Consider the following 13,528-nt stretch of genomic DNA (forward strand, 5'->3'; position numbering starts at 1 on the left):
TGTACTATGCTCTATTTTTATTCAAATATTTGTTTTCCTATAATTATTTTGAAAATGAAGGGAATGTTGGAAATTTAAAATCAGTATTACATTCATATGAGTGCAGTAAAGATTCTTGTGACATCAAAATGTGGAGTTTTTAAAGACATGTTTTCAAAGAAATGGTTTAAATTACTTGTATAAGAAGATCCATATGCCAGATAAAAAGAATGTGAATAAACATTGCATTCACTAGAAAGAAAGAGCCACATATGAGATTAGCTAGATATACTTCAAAGTGTTAGATTTCCGGACGGATAGTAAGATCCATTTGACATTCAATTTGTAAATATGAAACCCTAAACAATTTAATTGTTTTTCTTCTCCTTCCTTCTACTGACATATATTTTAAATTTCTAAATATAATATATTGTCTTATTATAATCCTCACAGCTGAATTTAGGCTGCCTTTTGTTGATGTTCTGAGAGTTGACTGGTTTAGAAAATCCAAGTACAGATGTCTGCTTCGCTCGAGTTTTGGGTTCTTTGGCATTTGAGGCATAGACCAGGCTGACGGCGCCGTCCCGCTGTCAGAGTTACATCCCTCGAAAATTCAATTTCTAGATTTTTCTCACTGAACAAACTGACAGTGTTTCAAAATTGACCATGAGAAAACTGTTCAGGAGAAATGCACTGCTTTTTTGCTTGTCTCAGTCCAACAGTCCTCACACTTCGCATCCAAAGAGAGCGTGCTGCTTCAGTAACCACAGAGATGACTTCTGATGATCTTGCAGAACACAGTATCTCTGCTTTTCCTGCTCATGGTCCATTGCAGCTTCATTATAAATACATTTAGAATTTAAGGAACTTTTAGATTTAGAAAAAAAAAAACGATAAAATATCCTACAAGTAAGAGTGAGACTAAAATCAAGTGAAAATTGGTTTCTTTATATTTTTCTTTAGAACAAATCCTCTGTCATCAATGCCCTGTATTCACAATTTTCTATTGATTTCCTGCCTAATATATAAAGCATAGAAAATAATAGTGCATGGACATCCTGTAGTAAATATATGGAGTAAAACCTCTGAACAGATATAGGAAGTCCAAAATAAATTTTTTCTATTACAAAGTGAATTGTATTTAAGTTACCATACATGAAATACTGATGAATGTAACCAGTGGAAAGACGTTTTACGGTTTTAAACGTTGACAACTATCTTTCCAAACGCCCTTTCTTATAATCTAAATTTTATGCATATTGTAGTACTGAACTATCTACTTTATTTTGAGAATAACTGATTTCATATTTTGTTTGATGTCTAGTAACAATCTGAGACTTTTAAGGTAATATATTCTTGATTTAAATTATCAAACAAAAAAATCCATTGAACTTATAAGGTTATAATATCTTACTTTATATAAAATATAAGACTGTATGATTATGTAAATTTCTTTACCTAAAGATGATATTAGAAATATTATAGGAAGTTTAATAAATACAATTAACAAAAGTAATTTGAAACATGGTAACTGTTAAAATTAAAAAAGAGAGAATTGTACCAAATTATTAACTAGTTGAAAACCCTCATATAAATAATTGAAAATCTTACATGAAAGCAGTATATAATGACTGAAGGGGACATTAAATTTTTGGAATATTGTTCAACATATTTTGAAATAAAACTGTAATAAATATCTAAATGAAAAAATATTTTGTTACAGTCAAGAGTGATGAAACAATACATAATTTCCTCAATCAAAGGTTGCTAAAATGATAATCAACTCTTGCATTTAGCTACTCACTATAACTAAAGATTATTATGTATTAAAATATATATTTATAAACATTCAAAGATGAGGATAGAATTGAAAATTTGATTATATTCAGAACTCTAAAGAAGCTAGGAAGAAAGAAATTTTTTAGCTGTAATTTACATATAAACTTATGTTCATTTATATTTATTATAAAAATTGTATTATAAATGATTTCATACGGTCTGTGGAAATACTTGAGCCATTAAGAGTATTTTGTTTTCAAAGCAAAGACTCATGACCAAACCTTTGGCAGAGTACAGGGAATCATAAGAAAGAAGGGGAGTTAGTCTGATGGGGAAAGGATAGGAGCTCCACAAGGACCAAATATATCTGGGCACAAGGTCTTTTCTGAGACTGACATTAAACCAAGGACCATGTATGGATATAAACTAGAACCTCTGCTCAGATGTAGCCTGTGGTAGCTCAGTAACCAATTGGTTTCCCATAGTGACAGGAACAAGGACTATTTCTAACAGGAACTCAATGACTGGCTCTTTGGCCTCCCCACCCCCCAAGGGAGGAGTAGTCCTGTTAGGCCACAGAGGAGAGCTTTGCAGCCAGTCCTGAAAATACTTGATAAAACAGGATCAGATGAATGGGGAGGAGGTCCTCCCCTATCAGTGGACTTAGAAAGGGGCACGGTGGAGATGAGGGAGGGAGGGAGGGACTGGGAGGGAATGAGGGATCGGGACACGGCTGGGATACAGAGTTAATAAAATGTAACTGATAAGAAAAAAAAAAAAGACTCACAGAGTTTGTTTCAAACTTACAAAAAAAAAAGAGTATTTGTTTTTCTTGCACAGGATCCAGGTTAAATTTACAATACCCCTATCACCTAGCTTCTTGCAACCCCCTTTAACTTCAACAAAATATAACACCTATTTGGCATCTGTGGGAACGGACATGTATATAGAGCATAATACACACACGTGTATACAACTAAAATAAATACACGTTTTTAAAATGATGCCATAATATTTTAAGATACACAGCCATATTCTAAAAATAACGTTTATAGCAAAGTCTTATTCTCTTCATAACTCTTAGCTACCTCTCAGAAGAAATCTAGTACCTTACAAGATCTCGTACCTTGAAAGTTCTTTGATTTTTGTTTTAAGATCTCACATTTCATATTGCTATTTGAATGTTTTATATTTTAGAAATTAGTTAAATTTTGTTATGGAATTACTGGTATATGAAGCTGTAAAAATATGTGAAACTACCCATATGGTTAAAAAGAATGCACAATGCAACCTGATCCATTGAAGCAGGGAAAGTACCTGTTTCAGCACACATTTAATGAGCACCAAGTTTTATCTGTGAGTCTCATTGGGAAAATTTGGAAATTAATATTGTCATTGACTCACTGTGAAAAAGAATCAGACCTTATTTTCTATTTACTTCATAAGTTAGAAATGATAAATATTCATAGTCACAAAGAGAATAAATAATAAATCCCAAGGATAGTTTTACTTATATTCAATTATTCATTTTCGCACCTTCCTTGATAAATGGAAAATCAGGTACAATCAGAGCTACTGTCTGAGGCAGGGGCAATGCCTCTGTACATGTTTCCATGGTCTCGAGACCTCTTTATTTAATTCGTTACTGTGACTTCCTAGTACATCTCTCGGAAAGCTTTTGAATCTCCTTCTACATTGCCTCTTTTTTAATTTTAGGGTTTTTTTATTATTATTATTATTATTATTATTATTATTATTATTATTTAAAAATTCATTCACTTTTATCCCAGTTGTAGCCCCCTTCCTCCTCCTCTCCATGTCCCACCTTCCCCTGCTCTTCCTCCTCTATCCCTTTCTCCTAGTCCACTGATAGGGAAGTCCTCCTCCCTTACTGTCTGACCCTATCCTATCAGGTCCCATCAGGACTGTCTGGATACTCTTTCTCTGTGGGTTGGCTAAGTTGCTCCGCCTGGAAGAAATGATTAAGAAGCTGGCAACCTAGTTCATGACAAAGACTGTCGCTCCTTTCCCTAGTAGAGAACCCACATCGAGACTGAGCTGTCTATGGCTACATCTGAGAAGGGGGGCTAGGTCTACTCTATGTATAGTCTGTGGTTGATGCATCAGTTTCTGCAGTCCCCACCCCCACCCCCAGGCCCAGCAATTTTGGCTTTGCAATTTCCTTGTGAGGATCCTGACCCTACCAGGTCCTTCTATATCCTCCTTCTCCCATAAGACTCCCTGAACTCTCTCCAAAGTTTGGGTGTGAGTCTCTGCATCTGTTTTTATCCCCTGATGGTTGGAGTCTTTTAGAGGACATCTGTGGCAGGCTCCAGTCCTCTTTCCTCTTTTCTACCACGTTTCCCTTCTGAATGAGAACTAAGCATCTTCGCTAGGGTATCCCTTGCGGTTTAGCCTCTTTAGGTCTGTAGATTTAGTATGTTTATCTTATATTATATGGTTTGTATCTGCTTATAAGTGACTATATACCATGCATGGCTTTCTGCTTCTGGGTTACCTCACTCAGGAAGATCTTTTCTAGTTCCCAGCATTTGCCTACAAATTTCACAATTTCCTTGTTTTTAATAGCTAAGCAGTATTCCACTGTGTAAAAGCACCACAATTTCTGTATCCATTCTTTGGTTGAGGGACATGTAGGTTGTTTCCATATTTTGAACATAGTTGATCAAATCTCTTTGTTGTATGGTTGAGCATCTTTCAGATATATGCTGAAGAGTGCAATAGCTGGGACTTGGGTTACCACTATTCCCAGTTTTCTGAGAAACCACCATATTGATTTCCAAAGTGGTTGCACAAGTTTACATTCCCAACAGCAATGTAGGAAGGTTCCCTTTTCCCCCACAACCTTTCTAGCATGTGTTGTCACTTGAGGTTTTGATGTTAGACATTCTGATGGGTGTGAGATGGAATCTCAGAGTCATTTTGATTTCCATCTCCGTGATGACTAAGGACATTGAACATTTTTTAAAATTTTTCTCCACCATTGGAGAAAATAATTCTCCATCCTCTGTTTTGCTCTGTACCCAATTTTTTAGTTGGATTATTTGGGTTTTGGTGTTTAATTTCTTGAGTACTTTATATGTTATGGATATTAACACTGTGTCAGATGTATGGCTGCTATTCCTCTTGTTCTGAAATTTGCTGGAAATCAAATTATGACTGGTTTTGTTAGAGTTTCTATTAATTGTTTTGGGTAAAGGGAAAATAATTTGGATACTAATTTATTTGTGTTAAGAATAGGCTTAAAGACTAAGAATATGACTTTATTTGTGCAGTTGTTGTTAGGGCCCAGTTGGCCTGCACTTCCTTTCTCAAACCCTCACCTTGACCTAGGTGTGGTTCTGTGGCTAAAGCAAGGTGATGGCATGAGATAAAATCTAAGGAGACTGTTCTCTGGGACAAAACAAGAACACAAGAGTTGGAAAGTACAAAGGAAAACACACACCCCCACACACACACATACACACACACACACACACACACACACACACACACACACACACACGAGAGAGTAGGCCAAAAACTGTTTGATGAAAATCTACTTGCATTGTTGTCTGTTGTAGCTGGCTAGATATAATATATAAACAGCAGTGGGAATAATAAATTTTTTTCTTGCTTACAGTTAACCTAGTCTTGTGTCTTAGTCTCATTAACCTTCTTTCTAGGACCATGTGATGCTTATGGTTGTGCTGGCCATTATACGTAATTGATATATAGACATGCAAACCTAACTGGGTATTCCAAAACAGGTAGTTGTTGTGCAAGAACAGGTTGATTCCTGGAACACACTGGTTAACTGAAGGATCAGTGAAAGTTGAACTGAAGGTTCTGCTTCTAAATTATGGAGAGCTGTGGAGGAAATGTACCATATAGGACTTTGTCCTTTACATTCAGGCATTTGTGAGCACTCACACCCAAACCTATATGCACCTGTGCCTTCCCACAGTTGTCATGACACATTCACACACACACAAGCATTTACTCATCATACATCAGTTCAGTGGTACTCATACATGTAGACACAGTCAGATTATTGTAATTTTTCCCAGTCTTTCATCAACACATATGTTTTTCATATCAATTAAGGAAAATTATGTATTAGGAAAAAATAATCTCAACTACTTTATAGTTAAAAAATAGTACAGGAGTAGAAGAAAATGATAGAGATGGACTTTGAATGTCAAAACAGAAGACAGACAAAACCACTTTCAATTTCTTTGTGTAATAAAGCATTTGCACAAAAGCTTGATATATATTTTCCCATTATTAAATTCAAAACTGATGCTCTAACCTAATGTTTAATATTGATTAAAAATTTAGATTTCAACTTGGTAGAGAAAAGTCATATCTGTTTGTGAGGGAAAAATACTTTGAAATAGAAGTATAATGATAACTGGGAGTAAATTTCTAAAACTATTTCCTTATCTGATCAAGGTGGAATGATCTCCTGTTTTTTTTGTTAAGTTCATGGTTATGTGCGTGCATTTGTAAATGAATGATAGAAAATGTCTAAGCGCAATGTACAATGTAACGTATTGATGTATCTGACATATTGGCATTGTGACATACTGACATATCTGACACTGATTTCTAGTACCAAGTATAGTTGTGCTTGTGACATGAAACCCTATGTACCTTTTAGAGTACCACCAGGGAAGCCTGTTGAAAGAGCAAAGCAAAATTCATCAGTTCACATATGCTTGGAATTCTCTGAGAGGAAAGTTGGGCAGTGATATTTATTGGATGTTAGGGTTGTGGGTGTTTATTAAAAGGTAATTATGAAAAAGTTAACAGAGGGAGTCTTGAGAAGCTTGATGCACTACATTTAATTTCAATGTAACTTTTATTTCAATTAACTTAGTTTTAACTGGTCAGAAGCAGCAGGATTGATGTATTGCACATGTTTAATTATTCTTTTTTTCTTTTTAATTTTTTTACATTAATTACATTTCATTTACTTTGTATCACAGCTCTAGCTCCCTCCCTCATTGTCTCCCAATCCCACTGTCTCTCCCTCATCTCCTCCCTGCCCCTCTCTAAGTCCACTCATAGGGGAGGTCCTCCTTTCCTTCCATCAGACCCTATCAGGTCTCATCAGGACTGGCTACAATATACTTCTCTGTGGCCTGGCAAGGAATGGTCAAAGAGCCAGCCACTGAGTTCATGTCAGAGACAGTCCTTGTCCCCCTTTCTAGGGAAATCACTTGGATACTGAGCTGCCATGGGCTACATCTGAGCAGGGGTTTTAGTAGAGAAGTAGAAAAAAAATGATAGACGGACTTTGAATATCAAAACAGAAGACAGACAAAACCACTTTCAATTCCTTTGTGTAATAAGGCGTCTACACATGAGCTTGATATATTTTTCCCATTATTAAACTGGAAACTGATTATATCCATAAATGGACCTTGGTTGGAGTATCAGTCTCAGAAAAGATCCAAAAAGATAATTTGGTTCTGTTTCTTTCCTTGAGGAACGCCTCTACTCTCCAGGTCTTGCTAACTCCCCCTTCTTTCATATGATTCCCTGCACTCTGCCCTAAGTTTGGTTATGAGTCTCAGGATCTGTTTTGATACACTGCTAGAAATAGCGCTTCCTCGAGATCCAGCTATACTACTCCTGGGCATATATCCAAAAGATGCTCAAGTATACCATCAGGACATCTGCTCAACCATGTTTGTAGCAGCTTTATTTGTAATAGCCAGAACCTGGAAACAACCCAGATGTCCCTCAATGGAGGAAAGGATACAGAAATTGTGGTTCATTTACACAATGGAATACTACTTAGCTATTAAATACAAGGAAATCATGAAATTTGCGGGCAAATGATGAGATCTAGAAAAGAATATCCTTAGTGAGGTATCCTGGAAGCAGAAAGTGTATTCTAGACCTTATAAGATAGGATAAGCATAATAAAATTTGTACACCTTAAGAAGCTAAACAAGAAGGAGGACCAGGGGTAAGATGATCAATCCTCACTTAGAAAGACAAATGGGATGGACATTGGAAGAAGGAGAAAACAAGAAACAGGACAGGAGCCTATCACAGAGGGCCTCTGAAATACTCTACCTAACAGTTTAATTGTTATTGTTTGATGTATTTTGCTGTTTTTTTCTTTTATTTTTTTTAAATTTTTTATTAATTACACTTTATTCATTTTGTATCCCCCCATAAGCCCCTCCCTCCTCCCCTCCCGCTCCCACCCTCCCTCCCATTTCTGCATGCGTGCCATTCCCCAAGTCCACTGATAGGGGAGGTTCTCCTCTTCTTTCTGATCTTAGTCTATCAGTTCTCATCAAAAGTGGCTTCATTGTCCTCTACTGTGGCCTGGTAAGGCTGCTCCCTCCTCAGGTGGAAGTGATCAATGAGCAGGCCAATCAGATTATGTCAGAGGCAGTCCCTCTTCCCATTACTATGTAACCCACTTGGACACTGAACTGCCATGGGCTACACCTGTGCAGGGGTTCCAGGTCATCTCCACGAATAGTCCTTGGTTGGAGTATGAGTCTCTGGGAAGGTCCCTGTGTTCAAATTATCTTGTTCTGTTGCTCTCCTTGTGGAGTTCCCGTCCCCTCCAGCTCTTACTATTTCCCACTTCTTACATAGAATTCCATTCACTCTGCCCATCAGTTGGCCATCAGGCTCAGCATCTGCTTTGACAGTCTATACTGCAGAAGCTTTCAGAGGCCCTCTGTGGCAGGTTTCAAGGTTGTTTCCTGTTTTCTTCTGGCTTTCAGAGGCCCTCTGTAGCAGGTTCCGAGGTTGTTTCCTATTTTCTTTTTCTTCTGATGTCCATCCTGTTTGCCTTTTAGGATGGGGATTGAACATTTTAGTTAGGGTCCTCTCTTTTGCTAAGTTTGTTTAGACGTACAGATTTTAGTGGGTTTATTCTATGTTGTATGTTTATATGAGTGAGTATATACCATGCATGTCTTTTTGCTTCTGGGACAACTCACTCAAGATGATCCTTTCCAGGTCCCACCATTTACCTGCAAATTTCATGATTTTCTTATTTTTCATATTTGAGTAATACTCCGTTGTATAGATGTACCACAGTTTCTTCATTAGTATTGCATCCATTCTTCATTAGTATTGCAATCATAAAATGGGAGTAGAACTAGCAAATGACTCAGTTACTTTGAAACATCCTTGGAGAGGAAGTCAATATTCTTAGATCACTCAGTCTTTGTTACTTTCATTAGATTTATAAAAAAATAACATACTATATTGTATCAAATATTTTAACAAATAGTTTTTGTCGATTTTGTTTTCCTGTAATTTTATTCTATTCATCCGTCTTCACATTCTGTTTCAATTCCACCTATAAGTCATTATCTGTTTTAATTTTTCCTCAGCTCTCACCCTTTTGTTTCATTTTACATGAGTCCTCCTAGTAAGTTGCCTTTGAACTAAACTACTACATTATGAATTAGACAAAAATACCATGGCGGGTTTAGATAAAATGATTTTCAAATAACTGTGGTGCTTATTTGCAGTAGAAGACACTTGAACACTCACCTGTGTCCTTAATAAGGCACAAAATCAGTGGAACCCAGTCCTTATTTGGCAAAATAAAGTTACTAGTAGTTTAGAGCTAATATTAGTAGTTTAAGTAGTAACCAGAGTCCAGCATGTTAAAGGGGAAAAGAGAATAATGTAAGAATAAGAAGTGGCTAAGTAGGTTTAAGGCTTGTGAAGTAGCAGTGAAAATGACATATGTGAGTTAAATAGAAAGAAGTAGGTCATTTAAAAAATTTTTAAAAAGCGTTAAAACCAACGGGAAAAAATAAAGTACAAAAGTGTAAATAATAAAGTGATACAATAAATAAACAGTAAAATAAAACAGAAAGCATCCATCTTACAGAATCCGTCTACACGTCCTCTTCCTAACTGCTCGTGTTATTTTTCTATCATTCTCCACAGACTGCAGTGGGGAGAGTGAGAATCAATAATTCTAACAAATGGCTATATCTGTCCATGTGAGCAGGAATTCTGTGATATATGTCTGTTATTTGCCAGCATTCACCATTTTGGGACCTTCTCCGTCCATGTCACATCCTTGGCTCTGATAGCTGTAGGATTTGTGGAAGCCCTTACCTTTATTTATATACATTAGAATACTGCACCAAGTCTACACATCCTATGTGGTTTGTCCAGGCATGAGCAGTGGTGAGGATGTAGGAACCTTTGTATGTCTCCCAGTTTTATGTTCCATGTCACACTTGTTTCTATCTCCACAGCTTTCTGTGCCCTGGCTGCCTCTCAGTGTGTACTGCATCCAGTATCTGATTTGGGTTTCCAAGTGTGGGCCATGCCAAATCTCTGTTTTTTTGGCTCTTATAGTCTCTTACATTCCCCTGGCAGCTAAGTCTTTTGCAGTTCATTTCCAGTTTCCTAGACAACAAAATCATCTCCTGGATCTCCCAGAACCACTATGTCAAAAGGTGGCAGAGGCTTCAATAAAATCTTCCAGACTGTGGATTCAGATCCCCAAAACTGCAGGCGCATTTTGTACTATTGAGCCTAGGGGCACATAAAAACTCCTTGTCAAAGAAATCCTACTTTAAAAACTAGGACTGGAAGGTTTTTATTATTTTCTTTCAAAAAATTTTAACATAGACACAGGACACACAGCCACTGTATTCAAGATGGCAACAGTGTAGCCATAACAAAACAAGAGCTCATATGATGACACTAAAACCAAGATAGAAAAAGTAAGTAATAAGACCATTCTTGACATGTGTTTTTCAATGACTCTATCATTACCCAAATATTGTATTTTATGATATGTTCTATACATTTTAATACTAGTAATTCTAGAAATGCAATTTTCCACTTTGAAATAATGTGTTTGCATCATTTCTCAAAGCAATTTCCACGACCTAGTGCACAATAAAATTGTGCTCACACAAATACCCACGCATATGTATATGCTGTTTGATGAATTATTGACGTTTTTCAAATTTGAATTGTCTTCTGAATTCATAATTCAGTTCAAAAACTTGATAAGCCTGTATAAACCATTCTTAATTATTTCAATATAATTATGACATTTATGGTAATAAATATTCCAGATATTTCATAATCCTATTATCCTTTTAGTCATGCAGTAAGAAATAAAAATGGGAATATTTTCAGAGTTCTCATTCATTCTTTAGCCTAAAGCTAAAGAAAGAAAATTGATTATTTATAAGAACTTATAAGTCTGTGAAAAACATAAGTTCCATCATAGCCTGCTGGGAACATTCTAATTCCTACCAACATTCTAATTCTTCACCACACATCAGTTAAATATAATGCCCAATTATTTAAAACTAGTCTAATTTAGTAAATTAATGACATTTGAACAATACTACAGAGACAATAACATTTGGTCATCTATCCCAGTGAACATATATTCCTTTTTTCTTCATTAATTTATTCATGTGTTCATTTTACATCCTGATCACAGCCCCATTCCCTTCTCTCCTCCTAGTCCTATGACTTCCCACAGTTCCTGAGAGTGTTGGAATAATTAACTTTTATTAATTACATTTTATTCATTTTGTATCCCCCCATTAGCCCCTCCCTCCTCCCCTCCCGATCCCACCCTCCCTCCCCTTTCTGCATGCATGCCTCTCCCCAAGTCCACTGATAGGGAAGGTCCTCCTCTCCTTCTTTCTGATCTTAGTCTATCAGTTCTAATCAGAAGTGGCTGCATTGTCATCTTCTGAGGCCTAGTAAGGCTGCTCCCCCCTCAGGGGGAGGTGATCAAAGAGCAGGCCAATCAGATTATGTCAGAGGCAGTCCCTCTTAAAGGCCCTCTGTGGCAGGTTCCAAGTACACAATAAGGACATTTGCTCAATTATGTTTGTAGCAGCTTTATTTGTAATAGCCAGAAGCTGGAAACAGCCCAGATGTCCCCCAACTGAAGAATGGATGCAGAAATTGTGGTACATCTACACAATGGAATATTACTCAGCAATGAAAAATGAAGAAATCATGAAATTTGCAGGTAAATGGTAGGAACTGGAAAGGATCATCCTGACTGAGCTGTCCCAGAAGCAGAAAGTCACACACAGTATATACTCACTCATATAGACATTTAATATAGGATGAACCTATTGAAATCTATACATCTAAAGAAACTATTCAAGAGAGAGGACCCTAACTAAAATGGTCAATACCCATTGCAAAAGGCAAAGAGGAAGGACATCAGAGGAGGAAGAAAACAGGAAACAGTCTGGGAATATTCTCTTTTTATTAAAGCATAAATATATACTCCAAGCCACACATCTCCAAAAAATGGATCCATGGGAGGGACAGGGACAGTAAGAGAAGGAATGGAGTGATGTTGAGAGAGAGGAAGAAGAGATGAAATGAGGAGGAAAAGGAGACAAAGGAGAAAGTCATATGCATTTGAGTTTTCACAATGCTGTAAAAAATGACTAGAATGGTCATTTCCTTCAATCAATTTTATTATATTCTACCTGCATGGCAGGTCTTGTAGTCACACTCAGAATTATTCCCTATATATTGTTGTCAGGCTTTCTGCAGGTTTTGAAAATAACTGAGATGAATGTGATTGTTAGACTGATACTGTATTATGTTTGCTGGTGTGTGTAATTATGATGATGAAGGAGCGTAAGGATGCCAGTTGGCAGCTTCCCATGTTCCTACGTTCCTTTCATATGAGACAAAGTCTTTCCCTGGCTTGGAGCTTATAAAGTAATCCAAACTGGCTGGCCAGCAACTTTCAATATCTCACTTTCTCTGCCTCCCAAATGCTGGGATTGTAAGTGTGTGACTTACTGTTTTATTTTTAATTTTGTCTGTGTTCTGGGGACAAGGCCAAGGCCAATTTGTCATCTGTATGGCACACAATATATCAAGTGAGCTAACTTCCTCACCCAGAAGGCTGACTTTTTTTTTTTTTTTGTAGGATAAAGAAGCTTTTTATTCTTTTCTTTTCTGGTATTCTAGCTTATACCAGAACTCTGGGGACTGAAGCAGTAGGATTGGTAACATTAAGAGGCATTTTAATGCTGCATTGTTTTAGTTCATTTGGCTTTATGCTAGGTTTGAACTATCTAGTCTCACCTATTAGGCTATCCAAGCAGCGTAGGGTATAGGTTCCATACATATGGAGAGGGCCTTAATTCAAAGCAGACATTGTTTGCTTCTTGCACAGCCTTTGTGCCACCGTTGCACTAGCATGTCTTGTAGAGTTGACGTCACTGTAGGTTGAAGGGTGCATAGGTAGGCTGGGGTTTACCGTTTCTCCTTTGGTAGCATGCGGAGTAATTTCTAGTTCATTGAACATTAATCAGTAGTGGTGAAGTATCTAGATAGACATCAGGTCAACCTTTTCATATTTAGTGAGTTTTATAGGCATTGTCTTCAGAAATAGGGCCTTGACATCAGTTTATTTGACATCAGTTCATTTCCTTTCCTCCTCTTCCTTCTATAGTAAACTCTTCTATTTCCTTTTTAGGAAAATCTTTGCCCAGTAACATCCAGTATGTTACTCTGTAACCTATATTTGTTGTTCTTCAAATTAGAGCTTGCATATTACTGAATTAATAGCTAATATGCACATATAAGTGAAGACAGGAGGATCAATATTAGTTTAGGGTCATATTGCACTTCATATTGAGTTTAAGGACAGTGTGGGCTTCATAATACCTGCCTCCAATAAAAAATACATAGATAGCTAGATAGGCAGATAGATAGATAGATAGATAGATAGATAGATAGATAGATAGATAGA

The sequence above is a fragment of the Psammomys obesus genome, unplaced genomic scaffold (assembly GCF_907164565.1).
Source record: "Psammomys obesus unplaced genomic scaffold, mPsaObe1.curated_primary_1811, whole genome shotgun sequence".
NCBI classification, from domain to species: domain Eukaryota; kingdom Metazoa; phylum Chordata; class Mammalia; order Rodentia; family Muridae; genus Psammomys; species Psammomys obesus.